Genomic DNA, 18,854 nt, shown 5'->3' on the forward strand with positions numbered 1-18,854 from the left:
GTGGTTTCCTGCATCGCGGTATTATATGCGAAGGTGACGTACGGCAAGACCTCATCCCAGGTTTTGTGTTCAACGTCGACGTACATCGAGATCATGTCCGCCAATGTTTTGTTGAGCCGTTCCGTTAGATCATTGGTTTGGGGATGATACGCTGTTGTTGGTCGATGAGCAGTATGGCTAAGCGCTAAGATGTCACGTAGTAGTCGGGCTGTAAACGCCTTGCCTCGGTCAGTAATGATGGCCGATGGGGCGCCGTGTCTAAGCACGATGTCGTGCATAAAGAAGTGGGCAACTTCGGCGGCAGTACCTCGCGCAAGGGCCTTCGTTTCAGCGTAGCGGGTCAAGTAGTCTGTGGCGACTACGATCCACTTGTGGCCGGTAGACGAGAGAGGAAATGGCCCCAGAAGGTCCATGCCGACTTTGTCGAATGGTATTTGTGGCGGCTCGATGCACTGAAGCAGTCCAGGAGGCTTGAGCGCAGGTTTTTTTCGCCGCTGGCATTGCCGGCATGTCCGGACATAATGCTTGACACTTGAAGTTAGGTTGGGCCAGTAATAGTTCTGCCGGATTCGGGATAAGGTGCGGGTAACTCCAAGGTGGCCGGAAGTCGGTTCATCATGGCAGGCAAGGAGGACTTCATCCCGCAGATCAGACGGTATGACGAGCAGGTAAGTTGTCGGACTTGAAGTAGAGTTCTTTTTATAAAGCACCCCTCTCCGCAGGCAAAACGACGATAGTCCACGAGCTAGGTATCGTGGTATTTCAGGGCAACCACCTTCGAGATGTTCGATGAGCAGACGGAGCTCAGTGTCGGCACGCTGTCTGGAAACGAGCTCAGATGTGCTGACCGCTCCAAGGAAGCTATCATCGTCGGTGGTGTCTTGCGGAGGAGGTTCGACGGGAGCGCGTGACAAGGTATCAGCGTCGGTATGTTTCCGGCCTGACTTGTAGGTGACGGTGAAATCGAATTCCTGCAGGCGTAATGCCCAACGTGCTAGGCGGCCGCAAGGGTCCTTTAAATTTTTCAGCCAGCACAGCGAGTGGTGGTCGGTGACGATACAAAACGGTCTGCCATAGAGGTATGGGCGGAACTTGGCGGCGGCCCAGACTACCGCTAAACATTCTTTTTCCGTGGTAGAGTAGTTCAACTCAGCACGCGACAGTGCGCGGCTGGCGTAGGCAATTACTTTGTCGACACCGTTTTGCCGCTGAACTAGAACGGCGCCAAGACCGACGTTGCTCGCATCCGTGTGCACCTCCGTGTCGGCATCTTCGTCGAAATGTGCCAGGATGGGCGGTGATTGGAGTAGGCGTCGTAACTCGTCGAAGGCAGTCTGTTGTTCGTTGCCCCAAGAAAATGACGTGTCATCACGGGTTAGGAGCGTCAGAGGGCTGGCGAGCTGGGCGAAGTTTCTAATGAAGCGGCGATAATAGGAGCACAGGCCCAGAAAACGTCGGACTGCTTTTTTGTGGCAGGGGACCGGAAAGGCAGCAACGGCAGCAAGCTTCTCTGGGTCAGCGCGGATTCCGTCAGCACTAATGACGTGCCCGAGGAACTTCAATTCGGTGAACCCAAAGTGGCATTTTTCTGGTTTGAGGGAGAGGTTGGCGGATCGAACGGCTTTGAGGACAGTCCTTAGGCGGTGCAGATGTTCCGTGAACGTTGCGGAAAAAATGATGACATCGTCAAGATAAACAAGACAGGTCTGCCACTTCAAACCGGTGAGAACGGTGTCCATCATTCTTTGGAACGTGGCAGGAGCACAGCAGAGCCCGAAAGGGAGGACGCGAAATTCATACAGCCCGTCCGGTGTAATGAAGGCGGTTTTCTCACGGTCCCTCTCATCAACTTCTATCTGCCAATAACCACTTCTGAGGTCGACCGAAGAGAAGTACTTGGCCTGACGAAGTCGGTCGAGGGAGTCGTCGATACGCGGGAGCGGGTACACGTCTTTCTTGGTCACACTGTTCAGCTTCCTGTAGTCGACGCAGAACCGTAGTGTCCCGTCTTTCTTTTTCACGAGGACGACAGGAGACGACCACGGACTGCTTGACGGTTGGATGACGCCGTCTGTGAGCATCTCTTCGACCTGTGTTTGAATAGCATCTCGCTCACGAGGGGACACACAATAGGGCTGCTGATGGATGGGGCGGGCTCCTTCATGCGTCATAATGCGGTGTTTAACTATCGACGTTTGGCGCACTTTACACGACGACGTGAAACACGCACCAAACTCCCGCAAGAGGTCCTGGAGTTGCCTCTTTTCAGTGGGTGGAAGGCCAGGATTTATGTCTACGCTGGTGACCGCTTCGGCGTCAGCTCCAGGTGTGTCCTCCGCACAAGCAAAGCATTCGGCCACTTCCTGAACATGGTCGACGTAAGCGATGGCTGTGCCACGGAACAGATGTCGATGCTCATTGCAGAAGTTGGTGACAAGGACCTCTGTACAACCGTCATGAAGGGATCCAAGGCCCCGTGCCACCGCAACCCCCTTAGTGAGCACGAGGGAGACATTAGGCTCGACAACCCGGAGTCCCCTATGTGGCTCGTCGCAGGTAACTCTAGCGAGAATGCTGGCACGTGGTGGCACCGTAACGTTATCGTCGGCGACTCGCAGGGCGGACCGAGAACCCTGGTGCGCAGGTTCTTCTGTGGCCATTGCGGTAGAAAACGTCACCAAGCGGTTCGGCAGGTCTATGATAGCACCGTGCTCGCGAAGAAAGTCGATGCCAAGGATGACATCGCGAGAACATTCGCGGAGAACGAGAAAAGTGGCAACGAATGTGCAGCCTCGAACCGTAACCCGGGCCGCACACATGCCGAGTGGTGCGACAAGATGTCCGCCTGCCGTGCGTATGTCGGGGCCGTCCCAGGGTGTCGTCACTTTTTTCAGAGCCGTCGCAAGCCGTCCGCTAAGGATAGAGTAATCTGCGCCCGTATCGACCAACGCACTGACCTCCTTTGTGTCGACGGGAACAGGGATATCCAAGGAGACCCTGCCTTCAGCACGGCCCGTCGATGGCTGTTGTGGAGGACTCAGTCGGTGCGGCGGCGGAACCTGGTCGGCGACTGGGGTTGCGCTGTCGGGGCGATTCAAGCGGTGCGTTGGGGGAAACTCTTCGGGGATGCGGCGTTCGGCGTCGGGGCGATTGGGTCGGTGCGGCGGCGGAAGCTGGTCGGCGATCGGGGTTGCGGCATCGCGGCGATACGAAAGGCGCGTCGGGGAAAACTGTGCAGCGATGCGGCGTGCGACGTCGGGGCGATTCAGTTGCTGCGGCGGTGGAAGCTTTGCGTCGGAACGGCGTTCGGCGGCCTCGCCTCCAAAGGCCGCCGGAGCTAGTTTTCCCGACGAGGGCTCGAGGAATCACGTTGTCCTGGGGCGAAACGGGACCCAGCGGGCGAAGACCGGCGTGGAGAGGGCGATCGCGACTCGCGGCGCGGAGGAGACGATGAACTACGCTGACGGGTGACATACTCAGCGATGTCTTGAGGGCGCTCGCCAGGGCGTGGACGGGGGCTGTCGATGGAAAAACCGCGCAGTCCCATTTCGCGATAGGGGCACCGCCGGTAGAGATGGCCGGCCTCACCACAGTGGTAGCAGAGCGGGCGTTGATCCGGAGTCCGCCAGAGGTCAGTCTTCCGCGGTGCCTGGCGCCGATCCGCCCAGTAAGGAGTCGGCTGGGCAGAGTGCACCGCGACCAATGGTGCGGTGTAAGGCGAATGCCCAGGAGGTGGGGCCGCGCGGCGCACGACGTCCGCGTACGTGACTGGCTGGACAGGAGTCGGGTACGGCGCGGGATCGTATGGGGTCGGTTGCGGCGCCGGCACAGCTGCAGCGTCTTGTGCCCTGAGTGCCTGCCGGACTTCCTCGCGGATGACGTTGGTGACGGAATCGACGCGAGGGGCAAAGGTGGCTTGAAGGTGCTGCAGCTCCTCGCGGACCACGGAACGGATTAGTTCGCGAAGGGAGTCCGGATTCGGCCTGGGTTCATGGTCGAACCGGTCCAACGTTGATAGAGTCGAAGTTTGACGCAGGTGCCGGTCGTACTGATGGGATCTCTGCTGCAAGAATTTCTCCATGTGCACGGCGTCGGCCAGAAACTCCGCGACGGTGTTGGGCGGGTTCCGCACGAGGCCGGAAAAGAGCTGGTCTTTTACGCCGCGCATCAGGTGCCGCAGCTTTTTTTCTTCAGGCATGGCCGGATCGGCGCGATGGCAAAGACGCGTCACATCTTCGACGTACATAGCAACACCCTCATTGGGAAGCTGAATTCGAGAGGACAGTGTACGCTCTGCGCTCTCCCGGCGGTCGCTGTTGGCGTACGTACTCACGAGCTGACGTCGAATGTCCGGCCACGTACAGAAAGTAGTCTCATGGTTTTCGAACCACGTTCGTGCGGAGTCTTCAAGGCTGAAGTACACGTTACGCAGCTTTGTAGCGTCGTCCCAGCAGTTAAAGGTCGCGACCCGTTCGTACTGAGCCAACCAGTCTTCGGCATCTTCAAACAGGTCACCGTGAAAGGGCTTAGGCGTGCGTGGAGTCTGAAGGGTGAGATAGGTGGGGCTGGCTGCAGGGACGGTTGTAGGCAGGGCGGGCAGTGGCGTCGCCATGAGTGGAATGGTAGTTAAAGGCGCGCTGACAACAGGGAGGGCCTCGGGGGACAGGCCTCGGATCCTCCGGCTGGCACGATGGACGGGGGTGGACACAAGAGGCGGGCGCGTCGAGTCGTCCTCAGGAGTAGGGAGCATCGGTCGCACCTCCACCAGTGTCACGACCAGAGGAGCCGCGAAGGTAGGCGTCGGCAGGAACCCAAGACTGGGAGCGGGAGCCTTCTTTTAATTATAGAGCCAGCTTCCACGACACAAAACAGAACAAGCGCGCCGCGAGAGTCCACCGCCGCTTCGTCGTCGTCTTCGATTCAGCGCGGAGGCCGCGCGGCGCGTTAGGTGCGTGACAATATGAAGCAGGGTTGCCAGCTGCCTGAAAGACCAGCTGCCTTCAGGTGCCGGATCCTTGTACGCTTGAGAGCAGGGCAGTCCCACAGTTAGTGGTGAATGCAAGGCGATCGGGGGGGGGGGGGGCGTGAGCAACAAATAAAGAATATCAGACGAACGACCAGCCTGTCTATTTGTTTCAGGAATAAGCGGAGTTAATCCTAGCGTTAGGTATGAATTTACAAAGTCGCTTTTGATGTTGTGGATCGATAGCGTTTGGGAGAAATCTAACCATATTATCACACGAAGGTACAGACCACCCGGTAGTACAATAGGAATGCGAGGATGTTAACTAGTAATTTGCTTAAGAGCTTCGTAAAAGTGCATTACGAATGCTGGTTCGTGTTCTAGCGGGCGGTAACCAACTCAGAAAACAAATGGCGGGTACGATGCGTTGCACGATACGAACAGTATTTTTAAATTGATGAAATGATGACAACAGAAGACAGCAGCTCGTGGTGTCCAGCTATCAGTACGCGGCAACCACGCTTTAACACGGTCGCGACGAAATATGTCCAAGTTGGGGAGACAAGATGACAGCTGGCTATCGGCCATTGATGGGTTTAGCCAGGCTTTGGTCAAGAGAAGTTTGTTGCATTTGGCTGCATTCAAATTATGATAAAGTGAGTCACGTTTAGGCATGATACCCCTAACGTTCGCATAAAGAAGGGAAATGGGGTCCTATTTATATCGGGTTGCGCAGGAGCGCGCCGTGCTAGCTAAGTACTGAGTAAGGTAACCAGTTGTGAAGTCGGGTCGAAAACGTGGGTTGCAACGTCGATAAGCAGTTTGTTTTAGCGTATTTTGATTTGGTTGGGTGCTTTAGCAAAATCAGCCAGTTTTTTGGGCGCAATACGCGAGTCTGAAGGCAAATCTTCAGACATGCTGTAATCTGAACCCTTGTTCTTTTTTTGCCTTTGGTAGGACTTATTTATCTTAAAAGTGGGAAAAGCAAACAATAATGGGCCTGTTCTTAATAAATTCAAATCGACTGATTCTGTGCTCCCTTGGTTGGAGAGAGATGCTCAGTTTCGAGTGGCACACTCCAAGAACTGCTATTTCGGATTGCGACCAGGTTTCTTTGTCGCTGTCATTCCGATGAAAAAAAAAACCAAGGCTTCATCTTCTAGCGTGATTCTCAGAAGCGTTAATTCTGGCTGACAGGTTATCAATTTTCTGGCTATTTTCGGTTGCGAGGGCCTGCATGTTTTCGAAGCCGTTTTTTTTAAAGTTCAAAGAAGAGTTTCCGCCTTTTAACTTTGTTAGTCTTTCTGTTAAACCTTGAAGCACGTTGTCGTTTTCGGTTAGTTGGGAATAAACTGACTCTAACTCTATTACGGGGGTGGCTTGTCCGCTTTGTATTTCTTGCAACATAGAGATGACATCGAATGATGCTTGCTGCGATGAGGACCGGGTGTTATGTCCGAGTTTTTCTTCGATGTCAGCAGCCAAGAGTAACAGCAACGTTTCAAGTCTATGAACACATATTGAAGGAAATCTTTGTGACCGCAAAATTTATCTGCGTTGAGTAATGTCTTAAATCATGTTTGCGGTATGAAAGGACGTTTTTGTCGCCCCAAAAATTATCTGCCTTGAAGAGATGACTTGAGGTGTGTTTGCTGTTACACCTAATCTAATATATCGCATGATTCTGGTGAAGTTTGACCGTAGATTTTTGGGGCACTTATCTTCTCAATTTGGGGAGCAGAATAGAACTGCAGAGAGCTTTATAACTCTCTGCGGCTGCGGGAGCACATCGACCCGGGCTGTGACTCTGCGTTTTGCTTGTTCTGGGTAGCATCTCTTAAATTAGCTTTGAATACTGCAGTACTATAAAAAAACTCTTGATATATATCCTGAAGTACTATTGAAGACCTCCCCAAACATGACTCTCAAGGAATGAGTATGTGCAACGGACGGACGAAATGCATGCCAGAGGAATTAGTTTCTTTTGCACATTTTGTCTTTCTTTGCCACCCTTAATCAATGCCCTTCTAGGCCCTGTAAGCAATTATGAATAAATAAATAAATAGACTGCTTGTAACCAGTTAGACACATCCTGAGGATGTCATCATCATCGTCATCATCGTTTATTGGGCCCTTAAATGCCCTTTACAGTGTATTACATCAGGCCCACCCTAAGGTCCTACTCCTGAACAGCCTGAGGTGAAACTCAGGACGTCTTTGTGTTGCCTGGAATGTTTGTCCCTCTCGATACATCAATGCATTCCGGTGATGGATACGCTTTATTAGGTAGCAACCTGAGTTTGATAATCCGGGAAAGGACGAAATTGAAACAGCAGTGCCACCAGGTACACTTTTGAAAGCGAAACACGTCTGTGCCAATACCGTTCTTCATGCGGGTTCTTCAGGCTGGGGAAAAAGTTCAAGTTCATCCAAAGGGCCATCAAGGAGTCCTTTTCCCTCTTGATGTGACGAGTTTGAGTTCAGTGGCTCGAAAAAAATCCCCCGTGTGTAGCTGAAATGTTCGCATTAATATTGTTACGTGGCGGCCAGCCGAAGAATGAGGCGTGGTGAACCATGAGCGAGAGATGATTTAATGGCCACTGGCCTAGCGCGAGCGCTCCGTCCCGCGCCACTGCCAGCTGCGTCTTCTTCGTAACATTACCCGGGGCCACCGATCGATCGTCCCGATCAGTGACGAACAGACGCGCGAAATTGCGATGGTCTTGAGTGGAGGGTTGAACAGTATGTAGAAGATGGTGCAGTGCTGGTCGCTACGGTGGATGAGATGATCGAAGGATGAGTCCCGGTCCACGAAGCATCCGGGCCGGAGGGTGCCAGGAGCTGACGGCCGAGGTCCTTGGACACACCTGACTGCAGGGGTAGGGGGGCGGTGTCTTCACGTGTGGGTCTTGGGTCGATCGGGTCTCGGGTCGGTCGGGTCTTGGGTCGTCGTGTCTGGTGGTCCGGGCGGGGGACGGGGCTGGGGTGAGCGGCGAGGTCGGTTCAGGTCGGGCAGGCTGGGGCATGGCCGGGCGGCGCGGAGCAGGCACCCACGGCCGACGGCCAACGCAGGCGCAGGACACCGAAGCTCCGTGACCAGGATGGCGATGAAGGGATCCCAGCACCTCACACCAAATGTAACGTGGCGGCCAGCCGAAGAATGAGGCGTGGTGAACCATGAACGAGAGATGATTTAATGGCCGCTGGCCTAGCGCGAGCGCTCCGTCCCGCGCCACTGCCAGCTTCGTCTTCGTCACAATATATGCGTCTTTTGTACCAAGAAAATATTGACACAGTGAGAATGCGGCATGGAATCTATTTTTAGCACAAAAATTCACTGAATAGTTTCCATCATTGTCACTTCCGAGATCGACATTGAAGCTGGCACAAGTAGAAAGCAAATCAGAGGACGGAGATAGAAAAAAGCAAAAAAAAAGGCACTCATTATTCGGTTTCGTTGAAAGAAAGGTGTAACGATGGAACTTCATTTTTTATATTGCACACGGTTGCTGTTTTACGGCACGTTTTTTGTCGAGTTGTTGACTCGATATATTTGCTCTGTGCTCCACATAATGATAGCTGTGCCTATTCACTTTCTGATCTTTGTGAAGCGAACACGAGTTCTGGTTGTGGTGTTATGTAGCGACCAGCGCGTCAGTGTTGCGCACGGAAACTTTAATAGCGATTTTTGTGCACCCTCTGGGCATTATGAAAACGTATTTGAACGTTGTGTAGCTGGTTATATTAAAAAAAAGGGATAAAAAAGGTTTCAACAAAGAACTGCATCGAGAAAGTAAAAATGTAAGGGAGAGCTTCACGGCGCTTAGCCAGTGTTTCAAAGAGAGGACTTGAACAAACGAGAACAAGTGATCATGTCTAAACTTTGGCTAAGCATCAAGAGGCTTCGTATTTATTGTTCAATTAGTGTTGTTACCAATTATATCCTCCATGATATACTGACAGCCGATATGAGTAATAATAAGTGGAAGCGGAGTGTTCAATGCCCCTCACGTCATGCAATTGGACTTAGTATTTTTGTTTTAGACTTTCTGTGCGAAGTTTCGAAGTGAGTAGTTTCGTTTTGTTTCGCACAAATTTTCGCAGCAGAGAGTAAAAAAGTAGTCTGGTTATCTTAAACTGAGAGTGCGACGATGTCCATGTAACGTATTCACCAAATGTCCAATGTACAGACCACTGGAATGGGAACCTTTAGGTGATTGCTGTGGGTAAAGTGCGTCTCAATATTTGGAGAAATAGTGTTTTTTTATTACACACACTTGCATTTTTATTACGCACACTTTTTGTATACTATAGGAATTCATGTAATGTACTTTCGTGCAGGAACCGGAGAACGCTGATTGTGTTCTTGCTGTCGACCTGCCACTTGGATAAATCCTCCATCTTTGTCACCATTCATCCGACTTCCTGTAAATCCGTATGTTTGAAGCCGTTGTCCCTGCAGATGTCCACAGCAGCTGGAGAGCATCCACCTCTGCAATCGGTGGGGAACACCCAGGACAGGTGGTGGGTCCTGAGTAGTGAGAGCTGCACCGTAATGCAAACGACAAGGAAAGGGCCTCCCAGCCTTTATCCTTCGAAGGAATACCTCCTCAAAACGCGTTGATAATGAGGGAAGGCCTATGCGCACGGGAGAAGGAGGGCACGTGTACTTTCCTGATGTAATATGTGGAATGAATGTATGTTTAATGTGTAATGTAATGTGTGTAATGTGTAACGTGTAGTGTAATGCTTGTATGTGTAATGTGTAATAAATGTTTGGTTTGGTTTGGTTTATGGGGTTTAACGTCCCAAAGCGACTGAGGCTATGAGAGACGCCGTAATGGAGGGCTCCGGAAATTTCGACCACCTGGGGTTCTTTAACGTGCACTGACATCGCACAGTACACGGGCCTCGAATTTCTCCTCCAAAGAAATTCAACCGCCGCGGCCGGGATCGAACCCGCGTCTTTCGGGCCAGCAGCCGAGCACCATAGCCACTGAGCCGCCGCGGCGGCGTGTAATAAATGTTTATTTCTTTATGCATGTGCAATGGGTATATGGAGAGCGGCGCAGGCATTAAAAGGGAAGCTGGTAGGGGATGGATTATTGTTTGGAAATTTGTAAGGTTATTTACTTATCTCTTCTCGGCGTCCTCAACCTACCAGCGCTGTGTGTGGTAATGTCTCCCATTCTCGGTCGTCTCATTTGCGCGCTGTTCCCGTTAAACTCAGCGCCCTCTTGCGTGCAGTGTATTAAGACGGAAGCCTTTAATGCCTCATCGTTGTAAGCAGAAGTTGTCGACAGATATGTCACGCTTATCAATTGGTCAAAAAGGTCGTGACGTCAGAGCGCGTGAATTTCAAACGGGGCCAATTGTACTTAGGCTAGTAACGACGCAACCAATTACAGGGGTGTTATAATGATGCTCCAAATAAGTGGGAATGAGTTCAGTTAAGTGCTTAATTACCTAATAAGCCTAATTAACTTTTCTAGTCAGGTCAGGTAAGTAAATAAAACCGAGTAGGAAACTGGTCGAGCTCGGGAATCGAACCCCGGTCTCCGGAGTGCGAGACGAGCACGCTACCACTCCGCTATGCCAGGTTTTTTTTTTCTTAATTTTCGAGACTGACATGAAAACAACAAGAACACTTCAGCTACACTTGAGCTGATACGGGTGAAGTTAAAATTTCTTAAGTTTCACTAGATCATCTAGTACTGTTACCCACTGGGGTGGGTTACGCTGCGCCTGGTAACATTCCCGCAGATAAACAGCACTTTCAACAAAGTTCTCACGTGTACTACGAGTGTTTATTTCCGCATGCCTTACTTGCATTCGCGTTTTCCACTAGCTGTGGAGGCCAAGAAGCATTAATAAGTCATAGGGTACCTCTTTGCGATCAATTGATAGAAATCTGATACAATAAGGGTGCAGTGGTAGTTCTTTCTTGATGGTTCTCTGCAGGACATCCCAGAAAAATATGGCGTCCCAGCAGTCTAGGAAAACATATTCAATTGTCTCCGGCTGCTTACATAACAGGCAATTTGTTGTCCATGGGACAAAGATTCCTTTTTCATGGAGCCAGGTAACGGGTAGTGTATTAGAGAGCAATTTTGAAAAAGAATATTTTCACTGTCGGCCGGACCGGCATCTTTTTCACCCGTTTTAATATATCCTGCCCTGGGCCTCCACGGTAAGGCGCACGATACAAAAGTGGCGGCAGCATAATATCAACCAGATCCCTATACAGCTTCTTTTTGGGAACGTTACACAGCTATTCTAGTGAAAAACGCACTTCCAACAACCTGAAGGCACTCCGCCATGCCAGCTCGGTGATGTGGAATTAAAACAAAGGCGCGTCTGGTGAATACGGTGTCTTCTTTCCCTCCCATCTTCCTGTCTTCCCGTTACGACGAGGTTCAGGTGTCCACCGAGGTATGCGAGTCAGATAGATTCCCTTTCCTGAAAAACCAATCTAACGACAAGCAACGCGTAGAACCGAACGGGCGAAGGCGTTCTGTGGACTCCCTGGCAGCGTTTCAAGGCAGCGTTTCCGTTCCAGTCAGATAAAAAGTTTAACTTCTTAACCACACATCAGTGACACAAGCAGCAACACCGCGCTTAAGGATTCCGCCTCACCGCACTTTAGGTCAAAAAAGTGTCCCCTGAATGTTTTGGATGCGTCTCTTTTCTTGTTGAGTCTACGGATCTCTTGAATTACATATAGTGTTTTGTTACTCATTTGAGTTGTTTTATGGCAGCTAAACAGTCTGTATAGATATGGGATTCTGTTATAGAGTATTTTATTTACTTCCCCCACAGAATTGCGGATTGAATAAAGTTCCATGACAAGCGGCTCTCGGTGGTTCCATACTTATTCAAGATATTTGTTTACCTGCCTCTGTGTCGGGCTCCTGGCTGCTGTTCAACCGCCCTTTTATATAATAGACGCGTCCGTATATGCAATACATATTCCTAGGCGCACATCAACCAGAGGTTGAGTTCACTGCTTCTCTGGAGGACAAAGTTTAGTCGTCTTGCTCGTTTCATTACCCGTGAATTCCTATGGAGGGGAATCAGCCATTATCAGTTTTGCGCTCTCACTGCATGCTACAAATTGTACAAGGTCGTTATGGGCATAACGTACTTGCGCTTCATATTTCTTGTTGCGTCTCGCTCCTCTAGTAGTTCTGTACGTGTGGTCAGCTGTCCAAAATACTGGAGAATAAGGATTGGGCTAGGTTATGGCGATGCCGTGATGATGCGCATTTCTGTCTTACTTACTGCCGCACATTCTCGCCTCGTCAATCATTGGAACTCGGCCCGATAAAATATCATGGGTTGAAGTTCCGATTGTACAAGACGCCTTGCAATCTCTGTTCGATCTCCTCTGCTGTGCGAAATGTGCTTGATCAAAGTGGAACAACCCGGAACTGCGTTTTCATCCTATGGAGCCAATGTGTTATTTTGATAGAAATATGTATGTCTAGGGCAAGAACTCTTATCTCGTCTACCTCTTGTAATTGCGTGAATCTTTTCGCTGCCGATTGCTTTCTTGCATTCTTGTTTGCAACATAGATGTAGCAGCTGCACTATTGGGGCGGCAATTTCATGCCTGCGTCATGGACGTGCTCATCTAGTCCATTTAAGGCCTGCTACAGATAAAAAGTTTGTGCCTCAAGCTGTTTATGAGTAAACGAAACCTTGACATCTTCTGCTTAAATAATGAACTTCACCTCTGGTACTTCAGCTAAATTCTACAAAAATGATACCAGCGCAATATTAAATAACAAAATATTTAAAACAGAACCTTGTGCCTCACCCCTGTGCGAGGTGTAATCATCGATTTGTTGGCCATTTATCCGAAAAGGAAAGTCCTGCTCTTAAGCAGATTATCTACCACTTTTATGAACTGCTGGGCAACGCCCACACGTTCCATGTTGTCAAGGCTCAGGGCACGCAACACGAAGTCGTATGGCTTGGCCAGGTCAGTAGCCAGCTCTGCGGGTTTAAGGTGGCAATGGTGCGGAACGTGCATGACGTTAACCGCCAGTATACCAACCCAAATGCTTCGCCAAGACCTTTAAGGAACCCAGTTGTCCAGCACAGTAATTTCGTTGATTTTCGGAACACTATGATAGGCGCGTGACACTCATGTTTTCATAAATCTTGCAAATTTTGGGCTTTAGTGAAACAGACGGAAAGATTGTACGCTTCTGGGAGGGTTCCCAGCGTTTAATACTGAGGCCATCCCCGAGTGTTTCCATTCGACTGTAATTTTTCCTCCTTGGTATACGTCATTCATTATGTCCAACCGGTTGTCAAGTGCATCTTCTTCCAAGTTCTTGAAAGGAATTTGTTACGCCTAGGTGCACTTTGAGTGGCTTCTTCGATAGCATCCAATGGAAAGTTGTGAGCCTATCCCCTTTCTATTAACCGCGTCCTTTGTCTATGAACCAGCCGGATGTTATGCGTGGATCAGTAAGAACAGGGCTGAAAACTGATCTGCAGACGCCTCTGGTGTTGGGTTAAGGCGAGTCTAATACACTCCGCATAATCTTTGATCTTGAGCCCCTTTTCCATGCAGGCAGAGAAACTTCGCTTGTCGCATATGCTACCACGGAAGCGTCGTTTCCTTAGCTTCCGGATAAAAGCCAAGAAAGGTATAAAAGGATTATAACAGAAGCAGCAGTCATAAATTCTAAGAAAAGCCTTAATAGATCGCGTGCATTGTTTGCGTAACGAGCCGGTTGAAGGCGTCCTGCGCCTCCTGGACACGAATTCAAGACAACTAGACAAAGAGGCTGTGCAATTCGGAAGCATCTCTGCCCACGGCAGACAAAGACAAGTTGGGGTGAGGATACGTCAGTGGAATAAAAACACAATTGTTGAGCGCAGAACAAAGAAACACGGAAAAGTATCTCGATATGGAAAGTGACGTTTTGTACTTTTGTTAGCCTCATCGAAAAACCGCTCGGTGGTGGTGTAGACTAAACTGCGAAACGAACAGCCGCGTTGCAATAAAGGGTTCTTTGTGTGCGGCTTGCATATGGGCAGGTTCTTTTGTGCAGGCCCTGCTAGACGAAATACTTTACACTAGAATTCGACAAAGAAAAGGACTTCCTTTAAACAGGTTTTCTCAGGACTAGGCCATGATCTTTCATGTTGTACAAACAACTGAAATCAAAAGGCAACGCGTATAAATTCTTTGCCCATGCGGGTTGTTAACCCTGCGCCTGCCACGAAGCCACCGCTGCGATATACACATTGGGAAATTTCCTGATATGTTGAAGGGACACCGAGGACAAAGAGACGTTACCGTATATTATGAAATTATCGGCGTTCAAAGAAGAAGAGCATACATTAACTGTTAAGGGACCATTTAAAGACAATGTCCGAAAGCGAGTTGACGCTATCGCCGCTTCCACACATTTTGAAACGCAGGTTCCCAACTACTCGCGCATCTTTGAGCTCCATGACTGGTCAAGGCTCGAACGCGCGGGCAGCAGCGAAACTTTCGGACGTCTTCGGGATATTACGGCTTCGGCACACTGCTGAAAGCGACTCAAGCTATGAGCGATGCCGTAGCGAAGGGCTTCTGAATATTCCAACAACCTGGGGTTCTTTAAAGTGCACTGACATCGCACAGTACGCGGTAACTGCATTTTTCAAATGCTGAAAACTGGCATGGCTACTAGATACGATGCGCTACACGCCTCTCAATTACCATTATCATCATTTATGAACACATAAGAGTCCCGTGGGGACATTACAAAAGTGGAGGGGGGTATACAGGTGTCCGACGGTCATACTAAAGAAAAGGCAAAAAGAGGTAAAAAGAAGGAAAAGTAGGAAAAACAAAAAAATTAGGAGATTAACAGTAATAGTTCAAAAGTTAGCGATTGAATATTAGTTAACCAAACTAACAGCTCGCACGTCGTCCCTGTATTATGATGCGCTGCACGGCTGACAACGAATTGTGTTGTGTTGGGTTTAGTGGTGCATAAGCATCTAAGACTATCGTGCGCCAAAAAACTGCACGACTCCTATGAAGAAAAAAGCGCCCTATCGACTACTTTTAAAAATTGCAGAACATCTTCGCTGACAGACCTGGTATATATACAGGTCTATTTTGTTTAGGTGCAAACATTCGCAGCCCCTTTACTCCCCTAATCATAGCACTCCTTGACCTCACATAACAACGATATCTGTCAAATGACGCGCAAATACAGTTTATTCTTTTGATTTGGTGTGGCATGCACTTCACCAAATACGCCACTTTTGACGGTACATTTTCTTAGAATATGTTTTCATGTCGGTCAAATGTTTAGGGGAATCCCCCAAGGTGGAGTAGATTTGTAATAAGGGAGTAATTACTCATTGGCATCCACCCGAGCGCAGCCATACGGCTACAAAGGAAAGCTCTGCAGCTTTTTCTGAAACTCCCTTATTACAAATCTAGGCCACCTTCGGGGATTCCCCTAAACATTTGACCAACACTGTTCCCACTTCGAGTTACTGTTCAATTCGCTCTCGCCCTACCATAAGCTTGCCGTCCCGGTTAGCTCAATTGGTAGAGCGAATGCTATGGTGAAGCCGTGGTCCCGGGTTCGAATCCCGGACCAGGACGAATTCTTCTTTAACTGCGAAGTTTCTGAGAAAGCTGCATAGCTTTCCTTTGTTGCCGTATGGCAGCGCTCGGGTGGATGCCAATGAGTAATTACTCCCTTATTACAAATCTACTCCATCTTGGGGGATTCCCCTAAACATTTGGCCAACATTGTTCCCACTTCGAGTTATTGATCAATTCTCTCTCGCCCTACCATAAGCTTGCCGTCCCGGTTAGCAGCCGAGCGCAGCTCGGAGAAAGACGAAGACGGCGTTCCGAACGGTCGCGTTTTTGGTGCTCTCCGCAGAAATAGATAAATCGGCCCTAGGCCGAGGTACTGTTGCGGCTTCTGCTGCCAGTAATACTTACCGTACTGTTCTTCCCCGTCTGCCTGCTGGTAAGCTGGTTTTCAACTGCGTATTTCTGCATGCGGACTTTGCTGGCCGTCCCTATCGTGCCCAGGACTTTAGAGATGTCTTATGGGGTGTCATTGACCTCTGTGACATCAGCTCTATCGGAAAGTTTCAGATGTCTCACGTATGGATGATAACATGCAAGACAGCGTTAGCGAAAGCTAAGCTCGTGGGCACTCAGGAGTTACAAAACTGCCGTTGTCTAGTGATTGACCCTGAACCGAAGATAGTAAAGCTCAAGATACTTTGGCTCCTAGAACATCTTGAAGATTTTTACATTTGGGACGCCCTTCGCGCTTGCGGAACGATTACGTCCATCACAGTGGAGCACTGGAGGGTTCCAGATATGGAGGGCATGCGCACCTTGAATCGAGACGTTGCCTTGACTCTTGCTGATGGCGTCACTGTCAACGACGTGCCTCACATTTTGACAATTTGCGGTGTACAATGTCTGGTTTTAGTGCCAGGAAGGCCACCACTGTGTCTCCGTTGCCACAGGGTTGGCCATATACGCCGTCATTGCCGCACTCCTCGGTGCGATGATTGTCGGCGTTTCGGCCATACTACAGAGGAGAGCGTAGTGTCGTATGCTGATAAGCTACGCGGTGGCACCCGTGCCATGGACGACGCATTGCAGGAGGACTTGATGGACGCAACAGAAGTTTTGGATGCTGCTGGTGGCACGCCAGCCGTTGCGCCCATTGACTACACGACTACTGACCCGCTGTCTGGCCCCGTTCCTGCTGTGTGTGGTGTTGCATGAACACCCCGGCAAGGCCCGCATCGGGCACTGAAGGACACGACTCAGTTCCGAGCGGAACAAAAAGCGGGCTTGCGCCCGTTCCCCACGGTTTTATTCACACAGCAAACAAAGTCATTGTTGTTAGACCAGATTTACAAATCAGCTAAGTGAATTGTGTGTCGACCCAAGAGGGCGCCACACAACACTGTGCAGCATGAGCCTACCCAGCCTTCACAGATGAGCAGATCTCTGCAGATGATGAGCGTCAATGCCTGGCAGAGCAGGCTCCAGCTATATGCAGTGTCAGTGATGGCACTCTTGGCGCACGTGCCAGTGCTGTGCGTGAGCCAGAGGAAGACAAGGACGACGGTGTAGCTCCGGCGCCGAGTGCCTGGACTGCTACATCTTCTGAGGCTCCTGCCGGATGTGCCACACAGGTAACAGAGTGCCAATCTGGCACTTCACTCCCCGACGGCAACTGTGATGCCGATGAGCAAATTTTAAGTGTGGCCTCGAAGCGCGGTGTGTCTCCGAGTTCTGCCTCCTCTGAGGAGGACAGTGTCCCCGCCAAGCACAAGTCCCGCCATCGAAAGTCAAAGAATAAGAAACCTCCTCGGCGCTTCAGATAAAGGAGAAAGGGCGTCAACTCTAGGGAGGTCTCACCTTCCGGAGTGATGCCCCCAGACATCGTGGATGCCTGATTGAAGCTCAAGTTAGCCACCATGGCGTCTAACCAGCAGTTCACTGTCGCAACACTCAACATATGTGGACTCCGTTCAAGGCAGAAACAGGTACAGTTACGCCGATTGCTTTTGGGCAATCGGCTAGACATTGTCGCTATTCAAGAAACTAAGATAGAAACTGAAGTGGATACAGAGACAGCCCTGCGACCTTTCCTAACAGATTACAACGTCTGTGTGTCGCACTCAGTGGGTCTTTCGGCAGGTTGCTTTCTTTTCTTAAAGAACAGCCTACATATTTCTGACTTTAAGTTCCAGGTTGACATAGAAGGGCGTCTGATATGTTGTGACTTTCGACTGTATGGCGAGTCGTGGAGGGTTATCAATGTGTATGCTTCAAATAATCCGGTGCAACGAGCAGTTTTTTTCATGACATTGGAACTCTCCTAGGATACGACGTTATGTCGTTTTCATGGGTGACTTCAACTGTGTGTGCTACCCACGCTATCGCACAGGTCCTAACCAAAACGCCGATAAGACCTCTGGTATATTATTGTCTATTACCGAAAACGCAGGTTCAATTGATGCCGGATTGTCATCCGCCTTCACATACATCAGAGGAGCCTCACATTCACGCCTTGATCGCATTTACGTTTCCGTAGATCTCCTTAAACGGCACATTTCATGTGATTTCAAGCCTGTTTCTTTCTCAGATCATGCTATGGTCATTGCGCGGATTGGAGAATGCGGCCGTCTCAAATTTCAGCCGCAGTGGGAACTGTGGAAGCTTAATTGCGAGCTTCTAAATGATGAGCATTTTCAGCAGCGAGTGATGACAGCTTTGGAATCTTGCTTGGTCATGGATGTCCCATTATTTGCAGCTTGGGAGATGTTTAATCTTGAAGTTCGTAGCATAGCTATTGAGATCGGCTCCGTGAAGTCTTATCTTAAGCATGGTGAGGAGAAACGGTTACTTCGGATTCTTTATAATCTGCATGCGCTTGAATGTGAGCCTCCTGGCTTGTACACAGAGGAAATTGGTGCTGTTAAGTGCAACCTTCAGAAGTTTGATGCAGAACGCTATCGTGCGGCCCGTGTACGATCCCGCAGCAACCGTTCTCTGCACTCTGAGGAGCCTACTAGACAGGCCTTGCTAGATGAGCGTCGTCACGTGGCTGCCAAGCGAATTTCTGAGCTCTACTGTGGTGGTGCCCTGGTCACAAGTGCAGATGTCATAGTTACCGAGTTTGAAAACCACTATAGCTCTCTGTTTGCTGCCACGTCTAGCACTGCTGATGATGATCATATAGCGCGATTGGTGTCCATGATTATCCCACTCAATGAGGATGAGTGCAAGGCAATAAATGGCTCTTTAAGCTTGGTTGAATTGCAAGATGCAATTGATCAATTGCCGCTTTCGAAAACCCCGGGGCCTGACGGCATCTCAGGA

The 18,854-nt window shown here is 49.9% G+C and overlaps 1 pseudogene; it reads right to left on the minus strand.

Annotated features, from left to right (window-relative positions):
- The window catches only part of LOC149327398 (uncharacterized), a 38,654-nt pseudogene extending 25,656 nt beyond the window's left edge, over nt 1–12,998 (minus strand).
- Between the last annotated feature and the right edge of the window lie 5,856 nt (nt 12,999–18,854).

The sequence above is a fragment of the Amblyomma mixtum genome, chromosome 10, assembly GCF_055824585.1.
Source record: "Amblyomma mixtum isolate Tamu chromosome 10, ASM5582458v1, whole genome shotgun sequence".
Lineage (NCBI taxonomy): Eukaryota > Metazoa > Arthropoda > Arachnida > Ixodida > Ixodidae > Amblyomma > Amblyomma mixtum.